This window comes from Dicentrarchus labrax, unplaced genomic scaffold (genome assembly GCF_905237075.1).
Source record: "Dicentrarchus labrax unplaced genomic scaffold, dlabrax2021, whole genome shotgun sequence".
NCBI classification, from domain to species: domain Eukaryota; kingdom Metazoa; phylum Chordata; class Actinopteri; family Moronidae; genus Dicentrarchus; species Dicentrarchus labrax.
Window position 1 is genome coordinate 2044988 of NW_026136707.1, and position 21486 is coordinate 2066473.

At 42.2% G+C, this 21486-nt stretch overlaps 1 protein-coding gene across 5 annotated transcripts in view; it reads left to right on the plus strand.

Moving 5' to 3' along the window:
- sema6e (sema domain, transmembrane domain (TM), and cytoplasmic domain, (semaphorin) 6E) overlaps positions 1-21486 on the plus strand; it is a 147670-nt gene that overhangs the window by 873 nt on the left and 125311 nt on the right. For 4 of the 5 annotated variants that reach the window (XM_051405911.1, XM_051405916.1, XM_051405917.1 and 1 more), the window contains exon 2: positions 16758-16840. The exons of the other annotated variant lie outside the window; for it this stretch is intronic. The gene's annotated coding sequence lies outside the window, so the exon portion shown is untranslated. The remainder of the gene's footprint in view (positions 1-16757; positions 16841-21486) is intronic. 5 annotated transcript variants of the gene reach the window in all.

The following is a 21486-nucleotide window of genomic DNA, read 5'->3' on the forward strand; positions in this document are numbered from 1 at the left end:
GTGTGTGTGTGTGTGTGAGAGAGAGAGAGAGAGGCTAATTGAATTTGGATACTCCCGGTTTGTTTTCCAGCGGAAACGGGCCATATTTGTTTACTCAAGAGCTGTTGGTGCGAAGGAGAGCGACACATGATGTGCCCTCTCTCCCACCAGCAGATCATAATATTAAATCAATCTGAGCTGGTGCGTGCCTGGAAACGAAAACAACGGTTTGCATGTCTGTTCGATGATGTTGAATCGGAACATTTCTCACTTTGCATAGATTTTACCTGTTAAATAATTCTTACTTCATCTGCAGCTCTGTCCTAATGCCAAAGCTCACAGGGAGAACGGTGAGCTCATTGGTTTAACAGGTTTCTGCTTTTTGCACGCAGAGTTTCAGCAGCAGTCTCTATTAGACTTTAGTATTGCCTACGATGCATAAAGAGATGAGGAACCTGTGTTTCCCCCCCTCAAAAGATTCCCCAGGAGCCGCTGGTGGTTATTTATGTTGGACTAGATGCTCAGAGCCATCCTCTGCTGAAATGGGACTATGATTTGTCTCAGCCTGTTGTGCATTAGCCCTCTCATCGCCCTCAGTGGGTGTTCCCTTTCAGTTGAGCCTAAGAAGATTTCAACAATAAATAAATCTCTCTTATGCACAAACAGAGACAGACTACACCACTTCTTCTTCGATCTGGGCCTGTTGCAAGGCAACATTGTGCCTTCTCGCTTGACTCAAAGGCAGCTCGCTCCTTTTTTATTTTCCTCTGATCTCTCCCTTGCCTTGCAAAAGTTGTGCAGGCATTTTAAAAATGGATGTTCAGCTTAGGGGTTACGTTGCCTTTTATTGAACAGCAGAGGCAACTTTTGCTCATTGAGAATGCGCCTCTTGTTTTGGCTGTTGTGGAGGAAACGTCATGCACTCCCCTGCTCCAACCGGTCAGATGTTTAAGTGGAGACAGTGTGGTCGGATCTTGTGATTTTCTTTGGTTTTCCCTCGTCCCTTGCACATCTCAGCTGCTGCAGTGATATCATAGGATGGGGAGGCCACCGATGGCTTGCGGTTTCCTACCGCAGTTGTACAGTGACTTAGCACTCTGTGCAGCTCAGAGGACATTGCAATGTGGTTTCAGGTTATTTTATTTGACATGTAACTGGTCTGCTGACAAGGAGAGGTGCTGCTCTCCTGCAGGAGAAGTGAGATGCTCCTGTGTCTGAGTCTGACTGCCTGTACTCCTACTTCTACTATATATAGTGTGCATACAAATCTATATTCAAGCCCCGTTTGTGGCGGTCTCCCACGCTCACAAACAATCAACTCATCTCAGTTTTTCTCTCTCCTTTTTTTTTAACAAAACACCATTAGGAAAGTCACATTCTGCTGACGGGTGAGTTACAGTCGTAAATGTGAGAGAGAGCAAAGTACCAGCAGTGCATTCATTTCCTCATCACTCTGAAAATTGCTTGCTCTTCGTCCAGCTCTCATTTTCAGGCCCTGATAGGTCCGTTGCTCAGTTAGCATGGTTAATGGTGCATTTAGCCCAGTTTGTAATTTTATTTCCGATTTCCATTCCGGCACTTGCTTTTAGTTTGAAATGACAAGAGGCCCCGATGGAGGGGCCCCGTGTGTGCAGATGGCATCTTCCTAATGGGTCCTCAGGGTAATGATGGTTGAAATAGGCTCCTAACCATGGGCTGAGGACTGTGGCCCTTGGGGGACGTTCAGCAGGCCTATTTCCATTTTCATCATCAAGATAAAGTGCTCAATATCGGAACATAGCTACATATAACACTCTCTCTCACACACACACACACACACAGTCTGCAGTTTGGATTGGTCAAACAGAATTTCCGTGGGACACATAATAGACATGAAAGACACGTTACATTAAATCCCCAGGCGAACTTGAAGTTGCTGAATTGCCACACTCACGCTCATTTCCCTCCCATTTCAAGCTCAGTAGAACTTGAGAGCACTGGATAATATTTTTTGGGGGCTATTGTTGTGGCACCTCGACAACGGTGATTTGTCTGAAGTGTCTCAGACCTCAAGCACATGGTGGCAATGTGCAACTGCCGGTGTCTGAAGAATGGGCCGGCGCAGCGCCGTGCTTCAGGAAGCAACAGTTAATCTCAGCTCCTCATCCGCGACATATGGGACTTTGTTTGGCCCTGCACCTGAGAGAGGCACCGGTCTGTGGCACCTCATATTTCATTTTGATAATGGCTGGTTACCCATGGCAACCGGGCAGCCAATAAGAACCCTGATTCTTGAAGTGGATAGTGGAAGAAAGGGGAAAAAAAAAGGGGAAGAGGGTGGGTTATGAGGATGAGAGCTCCAAGGCTGTGTCCCTCCAACCTCCCCTCCACCCCCCCATCCTGTCCTGGCTGGTGTGTTGTGTCCAGTGAAGGGTGTGGGACCCCTGGGGAGTGAATTATTACCTGTCAGCCCCGCAGGCTCCCTGTCATCCATAATCCAGGGCTGACACAGCACAGGCTGGTCCAGGCTATCTGCTGAGACCACCGGGCCTTGGCCTCGAGGTCTGGCCCTGTTTGGCCACAGCTGGTAAGAAATCACATTAACATGTTGCATCAAGCGTTACAAATGCACAGGTTAAGAATAGGAGGCAGACTTGCCTCGTGCCTTCTGCAGCGTGGCTGAAGTGGGTCTTCCATCACTGTCCTGACTGGATGTGGTTTCTATTTAATAGTGGGAATAGTTTTCAGTCGCTCCCCTAACTGAGCAGAAATAACTTCTTTAATGTGCCTGGAAGAAGCGGTTTCCCTTATCTTTTTGCTGATTCGGTGCATTGTATGTCCCAGGTATATTGGCCTGAATTATATTAAAAGTTAATTTACAGATTGCCTGTGGCACAGTCATAACGTATACTGCCAATTTAGTTACAGCTGTTTGCCTATTATTGTTGCAGCCTCCTGGAAGCAAAGGTGAATACAGTGGATGTTTTCAGTGCTGACAACCTTCTCTCCCACTAGTACAACCATCAGCTATTAGATTTGAATCCTTGGCAGGCTTGTAATTACTTTTGATTCCAAAACCAGGCGTGCAGTGGCTTCCCTCCTGTGGTCCTGGTGTGGTTAGTGCAGGACTGGAAATTATAGCCAAGGCTGATGAGTGTGTAAATTTTGGGAGGAAAAGCTTTGAGTTCAGTGAAAGGCTAGAGGGAGAAGAAGAAAAAGATGGCGGGAGGCGGCAGACCACAAACTGGACAAGTGACAGGCCTCGGTCCGTCCGTCCAGACTGGCTGTCTTCCTGTGGTTTTGTCGAGCTGTTCTTCAGAAACGTTAACCCCTTGTCGAACATGGACTCGGGCTCGGCTTGCCAACCCGCCGCGGCCACAAGCAGCGCAGCAGGAACACCGGATGACAGTCTGGTTACGCTTCGTGAAGCACAGTGGATGGAGTCCAGCAATTAGAGGGGAAAATATAACCTGTAGCTTGCGATGTCAGCAGATTGCCTCAGATTTATATTTGTTGGCCAGAGAGGGTCTCATATCTCATGAAAGAATCTCTGTTGAGAAACCTCAGTTGCTGCATGTTTTTAAGACTTTAATTCTCCTTTGTTTCATTTCTGCGTGAAGTCATGCACCAAGGTTTCTGTGTGTTGTTGTGGTCACTACTCTTTACTTGCAAATTCATGCTTTTTGCCTCCCTCTCTCCCCATATTAGTTGCCCTTTTCAGATGAAGGAGAGAGTAGCTATTCACCACATACTATCATACTCTTTGACTTGTGTAACAAGGAAGGCCGTGCGTGCTACCCACAGGGCAGCTTGGAAGCCGCGTGCACAACAAAAAGGATCTCTCTTGAAAGGAAGGAAAATGAATCATCCAAAAATGAATCCTTGTCATTTTTCATGCATATTTCATGTGAAGAAGTAGCTAACGCGGCTTCATATGTGCATGGATTTTCATCGTTTAAAAGGATTATTAGCTGATGACTAAGCGCAAAGATCTTCCAGAACTCCAATTCAGCTGCGTCACCCACAATCCCCAGAATCCTGTTTATTTTAAAAACCTTAACGCTCAGTAGCATATTATTAACTCCCAAAAGATTAAGATAATACAGACATCACAGCACTTTCAGTCTCGCCACCATGGAGAGTACAGGAACATAACTTCCCCTCTAAATCCACTTCGATTCTCCTCGCTCCTGTGTTTAATGGGAGGAAGCGACTGAAATAGGGAAACAAGTGTAAATAGCCTCTGGCCATACATACCAGTTATTGATTGTTGAACTCTTAGTTGGGTGGGTTTGGGGGGGGTTGCAAAAGTGTATTGGTTTGTTGCTCCAAATGATCTCTTAATCACTTCATAATGAGGGCAGACCTCCCGCGGCATTGATTAGGCAGCCAGGCTGAAAGTGGAGCAAATGCCCCCCCCCGACTTCCCAATTTCCCATCCTTCTTCCTGGTAGTGGGGATATGAGACATTATTGTGAAAGTTTTTGTTTTTTTTTCCAAAAGGAAATAGATATATTTATTTATATATATTTATTTTAGATGATTTGTACACACCACGAGACACAATGGATCAGTGAATCCCCAAAGATTTAGCCAAATCATTTATGCCCTTAATTGCGATAAAATTGAAATTTACCGAAACTGATGATACAAATCTTCTCAACCTAATTTAAGTTATCTTCAGTAAATTAATTCAAATAAATTATTTTTAACCAACATGTCCAAAGTCATAATTCAGACAGTGATAACGACTCGAATGTTGGAGGGCGGGTGGAGGTAATTGCCGATTAACAACCTCTGGTACAGAAGAAAGATTCGGTGTCGGTCATGTGGGGACGTACGATACAGAACAGAATGAGGCTAAATGTATATGCTATCAGGGAAATAGTTGTGGCTTCAGGAGGAAACACAAGCAGTTTGTTCCATCACCTGAAACGTAACAAATAAAGAACACGTGACCAAAAAAAACCCACGTGAACAAGGCAGGTTTCAGATGCAGCAGGCTATTACACAAGCTTTGTTAACACGTCTCACAGATGGAACACAAACCATTAAAGTGTTATTCAAATCTATTAATACTATTAGCTGTTTTGATAGTTGCAGATGTGAAAGAGAGCCTATTTTTACTTTTCTATTTTAGCAAACCAATGCCCCGTAAATAAATACTACTCAGTCATAGTCTATGATCAGTTTAAACAATTAATATGGTCTTATTGTCCAGCCCTAATGGCTGTGTCAGAGCTATTTATTATTTATTAATTTAGTTGATATTTGCTTTATTTAGATAACATATTCTTATGTTAATTCTATTTGAATTAGGCAGCACTAATAGACACGTCAGGTTTGTATAGGTAGACGGGTAAAGGACCAGCATGTGGGTTTTTTTTCCTTTTTCTCTTTTTGTACCCGAGCAAGAGAGGCAGCCGCAGCTTCTTTGTTCTTTGTTTGCTCGCTTGCCAAGGATAAGTGAACAAAGAAAAACTGAATGAACAACATACGTCTCACATGAGTGGAGTTCGGTCCTAAGGTAAATCAGTTGCATTTTGATTTCAAGTTTGTTTGATTTTGGTTATGCCAAATAACCACAATATGTTATTTGAGTCTGTTGTGGGCAGTGTTGCAAATCGATGACTGCCTTGCGGTTATGTTGGATTTAAAAGACTTTGAATCAGTGTGATGAAGTAGTTTTCAAGTATTTCTTCTTCACCTGTATCTATAATTGTGAACTGTGTTTCCATACAATACATAAGTGCTATATCCCAAGATATGCTGATGTCGTCAGTAACGTTTATCTGTATTCTCCACTGCAACATCACCTTTTCTCCTAATCTCCATCTTCATTGCTAAGCGTTTGTTGATGTGGGTTTTCTGTGCTTCATTTCCCAGAGATTGGCTCTCAATCAAGTGCTGTGGGCGGCACCGAAACGTCCTTTTCCTTGGATTTTCAATTTGTGAAGTTTTCGTTTCTGTTCGTGAGTTATTTTCTTTGCCTGTTCAGCCACGGTGGCTATCACTGCCTGTACTAACAGCCCAGTTACTCTCCTATTTCCTGCAAACAAACGGCTGTTGTTGCTGCAGGAAATGTAACCATCCATCTTTGTGCCAGAGGTTATTTCCCTGGGAAGACCTACCAGACACACAGGGCCTCTCACCACCTCTCTCTGATTTGGTGTACTCTCTTAAAAAGAACGTTTGGCACAGCAGACATTTGTCTTGTTTTCAACGCAAGAAGTTGTTACTGACACGTGTCGCATTGAATCGGAACTTGCCTCATCCCAGAGGAAGCGCAGGTCTGTTGAAAATATCCTTCTTTTTAATGGGATCCGTTGTCCTGACATGACACGATTGGCTTCATATCATGAGTCAAACGACACACATCCTTTTGGTGACACAGATTAGAATCTCATAACTGATGGGGGTGATGAAAGTGAGAGAAAAGTAGGCTGAGCCAAACATGATAGAAAAACAGGTTGGCTTCATTTAAGTTGGCCGATGATGCCTGAGAATCTGCTGTCAGCCGTGTCTATTTTGGCACAATTCTGTTTTTAGACTGTTCCTTAGTCTGTTGTTTAAAAGCGAGTGAGCTGGACAAACTTCTCTGCCAGACTGTTTTAATTTAGGTTTGAATTAGGAGTCAGCTGCACGCCTAAGCTTCTGCTTTGTGCAATTTTAAGATAAGAAAACTTTTTTTATGTAGTTTTAACGCAGGTAATCTTGTGAGGGCTGTCTTTAGAGAGACTGAACGTTGTGTGTGTGTGTGTGTGTGTGTGTGTGTGTGGAATGACACATAGCAGTCAAGTTGTGACACTGAACAATGCTGAAGTTTATTTCCATGAGAATTAAAGCTGCAAGTTACCCAGTGATTGTTTTCATTATGAACTGATATGTCCGGTACGTTTGAGGCATTGTTTAGTCTATGAAATGACAAAAATGATGACAAACACAAGTTTCTAAAGCCTAAAATGCTGTCTAAAAGTTCCTTGTTATGATTGACCTGAAGCTGAAACAAATAGTTAATTAAATTGATTAGTTGATCTACAGTAAATTGATCTGCAACTATTTTAATAGTCAATGGGTTATTTTTTTCTAGCACAAATACAAACAAGTACCAAGTTCCACCATCTCAGTTGTGAGGAAATCTGCTTTGTCATAGTAAGCTTAATGTGTTTGAGTTTTTGGACTGTTGGTTGGATATAACCAACAGTTCTTATAATTTCCTGATGTTTTATAGGCCAACCGATTAGTTGATTAATTGATAATAGAATAAACCATTAGTTGCACTGCCTTGTACACTGTACAGTGTAAATATGAAAAAAGCTAGGTTTGGCAGTGCTAATAAGCAATTATTTGAAGATACATTTCATGAATGCTTGATGACTAATTAATCACTATTTCTGATTGGGTTATGTGACCTAGTAGAATGAAATCCATTAGAAGTGCACTGAACACATACCATCCTGTAAAGACCCAAAGTAGAGCTGTTGATGCAAAACAATGTAGCTGAAGAGTTTTGTAAGTGAGACTGAGGGGCTGAATATCTGATCAGATTACTTTTTTATGTTCACTTCTGATAATCCGTTGCACAGAAATTGTCTGGCTTGTCACATCTTGGCTAAAGCAATTAGGCTGACTCCATGAGGGAGGGTGTCTGCTGCTTACTTACTATAGAAGTAATTCTGAGTTATGATCATGTCTCATTGTTGCTTATTGCAGTTTTTCGAAATGAGAATTTTTATGGTCCTGAAACGTGAAATGAAGCAGGAAATTAAAAACCTAAGATAAGCCCTTTTTTTCCCTGTCCCCTTCATCCAAAGCTGCTGCCTTCACACAGTAATGCCCCATCATATCCCATTCCTGCTCCGCACGCGCTCAGAAGGTGACAGGTATTCACATATTTAATTTATTTAAGTGTTCAGAGAAAGTATGCTGCTTTTTTCCCAGAGTTATCACACGTCTTTTGAAAACTAAATGTGCTCTCCGCTCAGTAGTGTAATGTGACATGCGTACCTTCAATGGGGGACCTAACTGCATCTAATTTCCAAACTTTCCAAAAATAGCAGCGCCGTTTGACCTTGTTCCTTGGAAAGTTGGCCAAGTCCCGTCGCACCTCCTGCACTGTACAAACTTTGAATGGGCCGTATGAAGTTAAACTCTGCAAGCCCTAATTTTAGGTGAAGGGTTCATTGATGGTTTTTTAAAACTCAGATTGGTTTCCCAAACTCTCCTTTTCCCTTAGGCTCTTTATCCGATTTCTTATGCATGCACCCTGTGCTCTGCAGATAGGAATTGTGGCTGATTTTCTGCAAACAACACTCTGCATACCCTCCTGCTTAAATCTGGAATGTGTTAAATTTAGAACATGCAGTGCTTCTTTTCAGATTTAACTCTGAATCCCCGTGCCTGTATGTGTATGTAGTGTTTTACCTGTGTGCAAGCATTTGGAGGTGGATGTTAGCTGTTTGCGATCTATACTTCAGCTCTCACGCTATTATTTGTGTATATTTTAGTGGTCACCATATGTGCAGTGAATATTTGGCTTGGACATGGTGTAAGATTAAGTCTGCTCGCCTACGCTTAGCTTGGTCATTTTCCTCCCATTTCTCAGAACTCCGGGCTCGTTTCCATCGAATCGAGGCTATTTTTAAACTGGTCTTTGGGGGAGAGTGCGGGGGTTTATCGGGGGGTTTCAGTTTGTGTCATATGAATCCAAACCGGGCACTGGTCCAGGGTGAGTAAAACACACCTCCTCTCCCCCTACAGTGCCCTGAACTCTTCCCATTCCAAGAGAGAGAGAATGTGTGTGTGTGTGTCAGTTTATTAACCATGTGTTGACTCACTCCTGCAGCTGTGTGTGTGTGTGTGTGTGTGTGTGTGTGTGTGTGTGTGTGTGTGTGTGTGTGTGTGTGTGTGTGTGTGTGTGTGTGTGTGTGTGTGTGGGTATGCTTGTGGTCAGAAAAAAAATCATTGATTCTTCATCTATAGTCATCATGAGTCTCTTCAACGGTTCAGCACTGATGCAAAGGAGTCTTAATCGGAAATGGTCTGAAATTGCGCTTTCATAATTTCTGTATTTTTTATTGAAATGAATGCACAGCACAAACTGCTCAACTGAAATGAATTATTATTGTATTTATTACCGTTTATTTTTTAGATTAATCTGTGTCAAAAAATAGTGGAGTGTTCACCACAAGGTCACTCGGCCTCACGTTCAAATAGCTTGTTTTGCCCAAACAACAGACCAAAATTGTACAATAGTGAAAAGCAGCGAATCCTCAAGGAACCAGGATAATATATAATAATGACCTGTTTTATGTCAATTGACTAATCTATTAATGGACTACTTGTTTCAGCACGTGTAAAACACCTTGAGGCCAATGAAGCATGTTGTAAACAAACTGTTACCTCAGCCTGCCAGTTGTCATACATCTGTTGTTTTAAAAAATGATTTTAGAAAAGAATAAATCTGACCTTCATCATGATGGAAATTCACAGTTATGTTATTATGAATGTGAGTCAGTAAGAAAGCAGATGGAAACGTTTGTAGCACCTCGAATCAAACTGTGAGTTACCTGGTGTATAGGTCTGTCTTTATGTTGTGATGTACTGTGTTTCCCATCCGATTATCAATATTGGCAGTTTTGAAGTATGTTATTGTATATCCAATGTCTGCTATAGATGAAAAGGGTTGTTTGTCATAAAATTGGATTCGAGTCAAACTGTGATCCTCCAAACATGAGCACAATCTCAGAGTTATCGCTCATGATCATTTTAGTCATAATTGTGCAGCACTGTGTGTGTGTGCGTGTGTGCGTGTGTGTGTGTGATGTGGACCGCTTGGGGCTGGAACACACTTTCATTAATTTACTCTGAGGGTCCAAACTTATTTCCGCCAAAATAGAGACATAAACACAACAAAACACCTCCCACTCAGTCACACAAGCCACTTCCCTGGTCCAGCGACCGAATCCTCGTCGGCTGTTTGATCTCTCCTCGTTGCTTTCCTGCGTTTTTTGCTCCATGCCTCCACCAACTGTCCCTGAGGGGCAGTTTCTGGTGACTGACAGCATGAAAACCAAGTCAGGGTAAACAAAGCACCCACCACCAAACCACACTTTTGCTTTAATGTCACAACTCAATGACAGGCTGCTGGGTGAAAGGGAATGAGGGGGGCAACACACTCGCACTTTCACTGTTAGGACATGTCTGAGGCTGACAGTAGCCCTCCAGCAAAACACAGAGTGCACTGCATTGGTGTGGGCCTGTTGCTACAGGTACCAGTCCGGGTTGAAGGTTATCGGACACAAAGACACTGCACAGCTAGCTTTACTCCTCTGAGGCAGGAACTTTGCATAGTTATCATGACAGCTATCATTTCCCACTGTGTCTTGATGCTTGCAAGGTAAACGGTAGAATAAGCAAAATGCTACAAGTAATTCACCTAGTATGAACCCCATTACCTTTTTTGATTGGTTGACCTTCCCACTCCATAGAAAATCTCTTCTCCTTACTACAATATTATGGCCTGGTTAAATATGGCAGATTCCCCCTGAGTAAGGCAGCAGCAGCCTGGAGTCTAGCTGGTCTGTGATGCATGTATATATTAAATAGTGAGTTATGCTTTCACCGTGCATTGGGAGATGATGTTGCCCTGTGCGTGGAGAGTTTTGCTAGGAACAACTTTTTTGCTGGATGACCCATCATGTTGCAGAAGTCCTGTTAAGTTTAAAAACCATTTCATGTAGTAGTTCAAGGTAAAATGAAATGTAACCAAATCATGCCCACAAACAAACTTGATTTCCAGTTATTATTAATAGTATTACAGATAAACAGATCATTCAGCTCTCTGTCAGCCATCACCACAAAGTCTATGTAGATCAAAGGTTAGATTATGAACAAACTCAACATTAACATCAGTGAAATTATAAAATCCTGTCTGGCTTTGAATTTTCCGAAACTGTACTTGCAGAATAATTGGACACAAAGACATTGATGAGAAAAAAGTTGTGTGCAAGAGATGTGGAATTACATTTAATCAAATCTCTTGTGTAAGTTTCATTGACTGTTTAATGGAAATCATGAGTCATTTAACAAGCACCGGCACCCCCACCATGATCTGGCGCACTTCCTGCAGCGTGCTCCCCCACGGTGTTCGCCGCTCATCAGTCAAAGCTCCTCTGATATGAAAATTAAATGCATTAAAGGCAAGCTGACTGCTCCGTGGCCAACATGTGCAGGAGACACAGGTCAGTTACAGCGTCGAGGCGGTCCATTCACCAGGAAGATCTTTTTAATTAGGCTATGTTCTTTTAATTAACCAGCCAGCATAATGTCTGTGTCCATTTGTCACCCCTGCTTTGCTAAGGCGGAGCTCGGTGAATATACCCTCTTTTGTCTCCTCACAGTTCCAGAGGTCCCTGCTTCCTATTATACTTCCTCATTCACTGAAATGTATTTTTTCATCTTCTCTTTTAGATTAGCATGATAATACCCCATGGAGGGGAGGGAAAGTGGTGAAGAGCTATTGCGGGACTGCTCATCAGATTCACTGTGTGCAAGACCGTGGTTATTATCATACTGAATGCACCATCAGTTAAACTAACAGCCTGAATTCCGACATTTATCTCCAATATCATAGACCGACTGACAATTGCATAGGGAGCACAATGGCAAATTATGGGTTATGTCTTGCTCCTTGGAGTCTGGATCTTTCCCCAGTGTAATTACGCTATGCTAATTCTGCCCCCCCTCCCCATGCACCTCCCATGACGGAAACAAGGCTTCCCAACTGTTAGGATGTCACAGACTTGGGTGAAGTGAAATACGAGTGAATAAACGTGTTGGCTTGCGTCCTGATGGCGCCCACGAAACTCGCTGCCTCTGTTTCTCCCTTTCAGCTCTCGGGCATTGGGGTGGGGTGGGGGCTCAGCTGGAGCTTGTTGCTATGTTTCCAGAGACGGGGTCGGATGCAGGTCAGGCCACCTTGAACTCCTCAGCTGGATTTATTGTGTCGGAGGTGGACAGGGTCAGGCCACGCTCCTCCCTTCCTCCTGAACACGAGGACTTTGTTAGCATCGGACATGGAGCAGACACTGGCAGCACAGACAAATCCCTGTCACGCTCTCTGAGGAGAACCCTGCAGGGGTCAGAGGTCATGTGCTAAGGGGGGCGTCCGTGTGGCATGACCTGAATACTGATTGATTTTCTTGAGTGGGTGTCAAGGGAGGCGGGACCCTGCCTGGTGATAGTAGGGAGGGGTCAGGCCACTTACCCCTACCCCATGCGGCGATGTGGAGTAAGGGAATGTGGTACAAAGGAAGGGGAAAGACACACAGTCACAACATGCATGACTCCACTGCTGGACTGTGTACCTCAGCGGGTGTGTGTTTTCACTTTCCCTGAAACAAGACACTAGACCACATGTTTTCCTTTAATAGACACCTGAGTGGAGAAAGGGCAGGAGTGTGGTCTGTTTGCCAGATGATCAATGGGTTGTTGGCATTTGGTGGAAGTTCCTCTGCTAGATTTATTAGTTGTTGTTCAGAAATGCACGGCCATGGTGTCTATTGACAGTTATATCAATCATCCAGTTAGTACAGTTCAAAGTGCTTTACAGCTGACTCACGGTCTTATTTTTGTAGTTCTGGCCACCATTCCGATCCGTACTAACACTGCTGCACTAACAAAGTTAATTGCTAAGATTTGGGAACACGGTGACGGTGCTAAAAAGAAGTTTCTCAGGGCAGAAGCAGTCATCATACAGGTTTTAAACAAAACCAGTATTTGGAAAAGTAAATGAACACCAGAGGTTAAATCTGTTTGTTTACAACCTTTTTGATTGTCTGACTGCTCATGTTCCTTCTTGCCCCATCTGACTTCATTGTGCCAGTGCTCCTCGATCTAGCTAACACTTTGTTGAATACAATAGGCTCGTATCCAATAGGTATTAGAGATGTTCCAATGCCTTTTTTTTCCTTCACAATACCAATTCCAGTACCTGAACTTTGTGTGTCAACCGTACCAGTACCCAGTTGCTTAGGGTTAGGGTGAGAATATCAGGGTAAGCCAATCAGAGTCAGAGTAGGGCGGGTCAGGATTTTGCCATCAGGGGAAAAAAATGGTGAACAAGACATTGCTTGTAAGTAGCAGGGTCCCATTTCCTTTTAAATGAATTCCACCAATAACACATTAGAAATATAAACATTAAAACAATGGCAAAGTACACAAAAGCAATCATATAGAAATACAAGGTTAAGATGGGAATATAAAATGTAAAATTACAAAACAAAAGAGAATCAACAATATGTAGTAAGTCACTGGTTTTTACCCTTGACAGTAAATTTATTACCATTTATTTACTCTCATAAAACTGTATGCCGCATTGAACTGAAACTTATTTGTTTTCTTTCAGGGTAATTGTTTCACTTTCAGCCAATAAGCCCTAAACTATAAAATATGGTGTTTTCCCAACAGAGGTTTGACTTTTCCAGAATTGCTGACATACTATGATATTTGAGCAGCAGTCTAGGGCTCACACGGGTCTAATTTTGATGAATTTCCAGAGGACAACTGTAATTATGAATAAAAGTTTGTCCTTATCCAGCATCTGCAATGGCATGATGCCATTTAAATGTCTCCCATCTCCTTAAGTAAAATGGAAAAAGGTCACAAATAAGACTGAAACAGAGAACTCATCATCACATTCAAACCTGAATATTATCTATCAGGGTAGCAGTGATATTTGAAGCCGACTTGTTTCTGCTTGAAGAAGCTCCAAACTTTAGGATCGTGTCCTTTCACTAAACCCCTGAATAAAGGCATTTAGAATTCTGATATTAAATGCAGCTCTGATCCAGACAGACTTACAGTGATACCGTGAGTTTGGTTGATAATGAGCCTTTAAGCTTTAAAAGCTTAAATTCCAGCATTACCGCGCCTCCTTTTTTTTTTGTATAATTCTGTTCTCAAGCCAAAAATGAAGCTCCAAGACTTGTCTGGTTGTCTTTTTTGGTAACAGATTGATATAAGTCATGGATGTCTATTAAATTGACGGAACAAAAAAAAAGAAAACTTTTCATTTAAAAAACTTGGTTTAAATTAAAACCCTTTTCAATTTGTACATCTCAAGCAACCAGTAGAAAAAAAGACCCATAGTGACAAGGTAATATTCCCATGGCCACAGAATGAATTGTTTAATTAAGGCTTGCTAGGAAAGGAAAAAAATAAGAGCTAAGAAGAAAGGTGGCAAGAAATAAGTCTTTGTAAAGTGGCAGACCGGTTTATTGTAATGGTCTAGAGCTTTGGATGATCCCGTGAAGCTTCTAATGCTGATCCTCAGACCAGATCAGGAACCCTGGAGTTTTGATCTGGGATGATGAGCGCCTAAATCTTCCTACAGTGGGCTCAGTTGATTAATCAAACTGCCGCAATGAGGAAGTGTGCGTGAGAGTGCAGGGTGAGCTTTTTATTGAAGCCCTCGGTTAGAAACATTAACATGCAGATACCGTCCAGCTGGCCATTTTTGTATTCAAATAAACAACATCAACAAGGGCTGCTCAATATGAGGCTTATCATTCCTTCGCTGCATTCCTTTGAACACATGTTGTGTATGTCTGTGTTGTTAATAGGAGCTGGCATAACCAGAGAGGTTGTGGTATCATCTCCTATCCCACCGTCTTGTATCCATTTACCGAATCAATAGCGTCATTCCACAAGTGCGGGGTTTGAAGAGTCAATACCTCCATGAACAATTCTGCAGGTTACGTAGGCTAAAAGCTCGAGGTAGCCCAAGCAAGCAAACGAGCCAAACAAACATCCGGTCCAGCGGTTCAGAGGCCAAGCATTGATTTGATTACACTCTCAGTTGTGGTTCCAAGTTGCGGTTTTGAAATTGTTCACATTGAAGGGATAGTGTTTATGCATTTCGTCAGGAGTTGAGTCCGAGCCCGGGCTCAACCAGAGTCTTTTGGTCACGGAATAATTTCTCCTTTTTAATTCTCTTAATTTGGTCAGAACAGATTTACCTCCCTCAGTTTTTATTTTTTTTTAAAACATTATAATTCAAAATGTAGCTTGTGTTGTTTGGCACCTCTGGTAGCAGTTTTGATTTTCTATGTTGGCACATCACCACACTTTTAACTTTTGAGGCTTGCAAAATGTTTTCTTTTCCAAGGGTTTTGCCGTCCCATGGTTCGTGCCCTCTACCTGCTAAATTACAAGTGGATGATGATGATGGAAGACATCTTGGCACGATTCGCAGATGGCCAGCTGATCTACTTTACTGAGTCCTTGCTTGGTTCTGCTATAAAGCACAAACACAGTCTGCTAAATTAATCACGATGCAGTTAGGGGTAATTTGTAGTCTGGGAACTTTAAGTGCCTCAGAGATAGTCTGGAACCTTTTGTTGAGCCTGCACTGAAATTTGTTTTCCACGAGGCCTTATCTGCCTTTTTGATGTTTTTTTGTGTTTTTCCCAGGCAGTACTATAAGTTCAGAGCTGGTCTGTCAGTTCCTGCAAATGGTGAGCACAGACCCTTGTCCGTCAACATTTCACTGTATACCATTGAAACAAGAAAATAATGACCATATGCCAAAAGGTATCACGCTACCCAAAACAGCCTGTTATTGATACACAACTCACCAGTTGTACTTTCCATCCGGGGCTTGTGGTCTTTTTTTGTCAAAACAAAGAGAACTTGAGAGCACGGAGGAGAAAAATAAGCTGGCGAGCTGGCTTTGCCTTAACCTTAACTGAACCATCATCAGCATGTGGTTGCCAGCTGGTGTGCTCACTAATCCAGAGGATGCTGCCTCTGCAAGTCTTTCTGGGCTCCGCTACTTGAAATGTGCTGGGCTTGAGGTCAAAACCTCCATCATCACCATTTGTCAGAATTAGTCTTTGTGCAGGTCAGGATCCAACTAGGTCATTACATTTCATAGTATCTCCAAAAAGCTTAATAGATTATTGTGGCCAACTATCTTCAGGTTTCAGGAATGGATGAGCTGCAAAGTTGCTAACTGAGATATTTTTTAGAACGGCCAGGTTAATTCATTTCTAAAATTACAAAAGGTATTGTCACGTCTTTCACAATTTGAATTTGGCACATACATCTCTCTGTTATTACGCATGAGATTGAGCCCCTGATTGCTTTTTTATGCTTAATGTGCAAAAACTAATCAGCAGCGACTGTATGGTGCAAGAAATTAAATACATTTGCTATATGCTCAGGGCTCCGATTCTTCAAAAGCAGAGGGAAATTGCTCATCATGCCCAGTCAGTTTGTCACTTTTTTTTGTTTTAACATATCAGTTTGCAGTTGAAATGTTTTTTTTTTGTAATATCATATTATTATATGATATATATTAGTGCAGGTTTGTGCACTGGCAAGGTGAAGACACTTTCGTGAGAGCAGATTGGCAGAGCAGACTGTGAGCTGAAATACCGTCATCAGATTTCACTAGTTTGAGCTCTGGGATTTGTCAAAAGATTTTGTTTACTTATTGCTAAAGCAACCTGTTCTCATGCAAACATCACCAACCCGATCTCTTTCTCAGAGTGGAAGCAAACTGGTTAATCGTTTTATGTCATTTGGTTTTCCTGATGAAAGTCAATTTCATATCCAGGAATAATAATCTGACATTATTATGTGTAGTTTGGACTTTTAGGGTTCCTTTGAAGAAAGATGCAACGTGATTGCTCTGACTACTCGTAGAGGCTTAGGTTGCTTCGCTGGAAGCTGTCCTGCATTATGTCATAGACAGGCACAGATGTTATAGTGATGTCTTTATTTTTCCTTCACAGACACACTGACAGCTGCTGCCTTACCCAGCCTGTACCAACCTGCTATACTTACCTGCTTGGTGGATCGCTGTTGGAAAGTTAAGGTACAGTACAAATGCTGTTTCTCTCTAAAGTGGATCCTGTGTAATTAAAAGTTGGAAGATTTGATATGGGGAGGCTTGGAGTCTCTGTTCACTGATCTTTCACATGCAGTATTTAAATTGAATTGGATGTAATGTGACGGAGTAAGGTCTACAGGAGACATCTACAGAGACTGCTTAATTAATGGATTCTTTGTGGTAATACTGCTACTGAAGCAGCTTTTTAAATTAGATATCGTCTACTCAATTACTTATCTACTCATTTTAATCAAATGTCAGGAATTCGCTTTTAAATATTTGCCACACTTTTATGAAGATTTTTTAGGACAAACTTGGACCCTGAAAGTCCCTGAAAACACATTTTTCAATCAGTTTGTAAATAAGTGCAATGTGGTCCTACGTGAACTCAGACGTTGGATCAGTTTTGGTTATTTCCAGAGAGATTTCTGTATTTGTGTTTCTGTCTAAGCTCTTATCACTGGTTTGAAGTTGCAAGGCCTAATTAATGACAGCTGATGAATCTGATGACAATTGTAGGGTTGTCTACCTAGGTTGCCAGGTTGCTGTCAATCAAATATCAATCCACGGAGTCTTGATGATTTGTTGAATTTGATTAAACTCTTAATAGGTAATACCTAAAGATGTGTTTTTCTCTGCTGCATAAATAATCGTGACTACCCATAGTACTGCATGATCAGTGTGTACATTGCATACGAATGAAGCGTGCACACCTGGTTGAGGTTTTCCAGTGAGGTGAGCTCTGTTGCGAGGTTGTCAGGTAGTCGAAGCGGAAACAACTGCACAAATGCATCAGAAACCTGTAGAATCACTGAGAGGCTATTGTGTCTGGCCAAGCATTCCCCAGTGAGCTTGAATGTGGACAGTAGAGGACAAGGCCAAGGAGCGCGGATGACAGGACGCCTCATGGGATGGCTGGAAACAGATGGCTGGCCAGATGCAGGCCTGCTGTGACCTTGAAAGCATCTGACGGTAAAACCAGCAAAAATGTCTCAAAAACTAGTGACAATAGACAATACAGCAGGAGTGGCAGCCCCATGTTTTTGTAATGTGCTTCTCATGAGCTGTTCTGTTGTTAGACTTGTTAGTATGTCTGTGTTTCTTTGGTTTGTAACTCACCAGAGAAGTTGACCTTTTTAGGCATGTTCTAATCTGGTTTGTTTTGGCTCACACTGTTTCGATTGCAAGTCAACCATGGCTTGTAAACAAGAGACTGATGGGCTCACAAAGCTTGTATTAATTGGAAAAAGTTCTGGTAACCTGTTGACCTGTAAAGTTTGAGAATTTGTTGTTGCAGAAAGGTCAGATTATCAGGGTGCAGTCTGTGCAACTTTACTTAAGCATGACAGACTTATCTAAGCTCATTTCAATAGTTTAGTTTTATATCTGACATTCTTATTCTTCAACAAGAACAACATTCTTGATCAGTTGGTGTATAACTTGTGAGAAAATTGTCAAAATGGCCATACAAATACAACCAGTAAGCCATAATTAACAAAAAGCCAAACTTGCCAAAACCCAATGTGCTATCATACAATGTCTTGCATTTTTGTTTAGAAAATGACCAAAATGATAATTACCAAAATTGTTACTGATTATTTTTCTGTCATCCAACTTTCAGTGAACATGGATGACATGAGCGTGCATTCAGTTTTTGATTGATCATCACGGTAGAAGAGTTGTTAGACCTGATCTTCTGATCATTTGTAAGTGTTTCAGAGAACGTCTTAGGCATGCCTGCACAGGTTTGCACTTCACTGTGTGTGTTTAATTTTTCTATTGGCTTGGATGACATGGACCGGTCACAAGTTTGATACAATGAGCATTACAATTGCTGCAAATGACCTGATTCAATTTTACAAAATATAGTGCTTATGACGTCACTTGGCCAGACTGAGTTCTCTGGTGGATTGTCGAAGACTTTTGTCTCTGTGTGTGTTAAGTTTACGCGGTCATTGGCTGAACAGTTGTGATCTTTTGTCAATACCAAAAGAGACACGTTCCTGATGCAATTCAGGCAGCAGACTGTGAAGCAAACGCCACCAGCAGCCTGATATTGTGCAGGCCTCTGGGGCTTTGGGCCCAGCAAAGGGAGAGCCATGATCAGAGCTGGGAACTGGATGGTGAGGTGGGGGCTGTGAGAAATAAGAGGAGCTGGAGGAGGGTAGAGGTGTCAGGCGTATAATTGGGGTGAGGAGATCTCTGGGGAGGATAGAGGGAAGCTTTATTAAGACCGCTCAAGTCTGATGTGCTTGCATGGCCGCCTAGCTCTTCCTCGCACACCCACGCCTATGGCCCAATCTTCCATTTCCACAAGAGACTCTGTAACAACAAAGGGATGAAGGGCAAAGTCCTCAAGCTCCCTTCAGTCACAGATAAGACAAAAGACCCCATTACTTGAAAAGCACTGATGGGGAGGCAGCAGTGTAGCAGTGTTGTTTAAAATCAAGGCCCATTGTTCCTGCTACCTCACTGGTAAGCTAAGTTGCTATTACTTATTGATAGTGCTGTCTTATTGTATCCTGATGCTGTAGATTTAGCGACGCTTCAAAGAGACATGCCAGCAATTTGTTCAATAGTCTACCTAACTGGTGACTGCTCCATAACCTCACAGACTCTTTGTAAGAGAAGATTCTAAAAAAAAAGGCCCTTTCTCCTCGTCTCTTCGCTTAAAATAATAGATTGTTTGCATTAGACATTCAGCTGACACATTTAGACAGCGTACACTTGACAACCACGTTATATCCGGCTTATATTCTGCTTTTATTACATTTTGGTTGAGCGCCAGCGAATGCATGACTTTAAAACTGTATTGAGAGCAGAACATTTATGAAATATTTACCGCCCAAAGTGTAAGCCAATATTGGCGCCCAGAATTGATAAAAGAGGAATAATCTCTGTTGTTTTGGCTCACAAGGGAAAACAAACTTTCCAGGGTGACTTCCCCCATGACTGATCCTATCAAGTCTGATGGTGAGATTAGGAGCTTAACTGCTTTTTTTTGCCCACATTGTGGCCATTGAAATGTTACTTTTGAGTCAACGAGGTTCCCGTATCAATAATTGAGACCTTTTGTAGATGCATTCCTCCTTTAAACTAGGGAACCCTGGAACTGTCTGCCGTCTCACAAAAGCAGATTTTGTGAGTGACACAACAAAGATTTTGAGTTTAAACAGGAGGCGGTTTTGGAGAGAATTAGCGGCCCCCCTCAGTTCTCAGCTGTAAATTGGTTTCTTCGGAACTCATGAAAAAGGGGCTGGAGGTCTGTTTTCTTCTTCCTTAGTAGCTTGTTAATCCCCCACAGCTCTGGCCGGAGGGAGAGCTGCTTGCACATACACGGCCCTTGTGGAAATGGCGCTACTCCTCCTCCAGCCCTCTTCCGTCCTCTTTCCACTCTGTCCTGCAGGGCTTGGCTAATCCTCTGCCTGGTCATGGTGGGGAGATTGCAGGCTTTTTCAAAGCCCTTTGCTGGCTGGACTTCAAAGTTACAGGGATACAGGGACTTGAGGAGGTGGGAGAAAATGAGGTCCACCGCAAGCAAAGACTGCGAGGGGTTCACCTCAGCTTTTTTTTGTGCCATTCCTGAGGTGATCTTTGTGGTCTCGAGGGAAAGGCTTTGTTGATTGGAAAGACAAGGCCATGGACAGTCTCTGAAGATCAGTTGGTGGTGATGTATGCAGAGCTTTTGGGTCTAGCTGTGAATGCTTGGTTTATCCTTTTTCTGTCAAAAACTACACAACCTACACAAACATATACACAAGACAGAGCTTAAGCAAAGACAAAACTATAAATAGCACAGAACAAACAAGATGCGACACATAAAATTGAAGCATGTCTCAGAGTAAAACACGAAAAGCTCAAACATTTTCATAGTTTTTCTTCCCGTCTACAAACACTAAGAGGTCTGCAGCCATGGTAAGTCTTGCAACTATTTTTTTTTTTACTGCTGCCAGGATCCACAGTACAAGGAGAAGCCGATCACCCAAAGTTAGTCTGACAAGTTCATTCACTTTGTAAGAAAATTCTTCTCTACCTTATCTTTTGTCTGGGACTAATCTTATCGAGGTTTTATCAGTGGAAATGATTCAGCTAGATTTACAGGATATCTGCATGCCCAGGATTTGGGCTCTGTCATTAATCTTCAATTCAGGACCGTTATATTAATCCAGAAATTTGGTCCAATTATTTATTTATATATTTATTTTTTACCACAGATTTCTCTAATTTGATGGAAATGCCTTTGGATGCCGATCCCCTGTTATATTTTCAGACGACGCGGAGTAAGAATAGAGCGAGTTCATGCCAGATGAAGGAAATTCTCTGATATTAAAATTTTGTGTGCACCACAATGGTGTGTAGTTGGTTGTGCCGGCAGTTTGCTTTGTGCTGTATTGATAAGCACTAAGCATGTTCTGACTCTGTAAAATAAAAAAGGAACTTTGCATGTAAGGGTTTATTTATTAACAGAGACCTTGTGTTGGATCATCTGATGCCGGTTTTCATTTGTTCTACTAAAAGGCTGCGGCGCTGGCTGTGACGCAGCCAACTGAGGCAATTAAAGGCAGAATGAGTAGGATTTTCCTACAAGACAATGTAGAGACTCATACAAACACGATCCCTCTCAATTATCT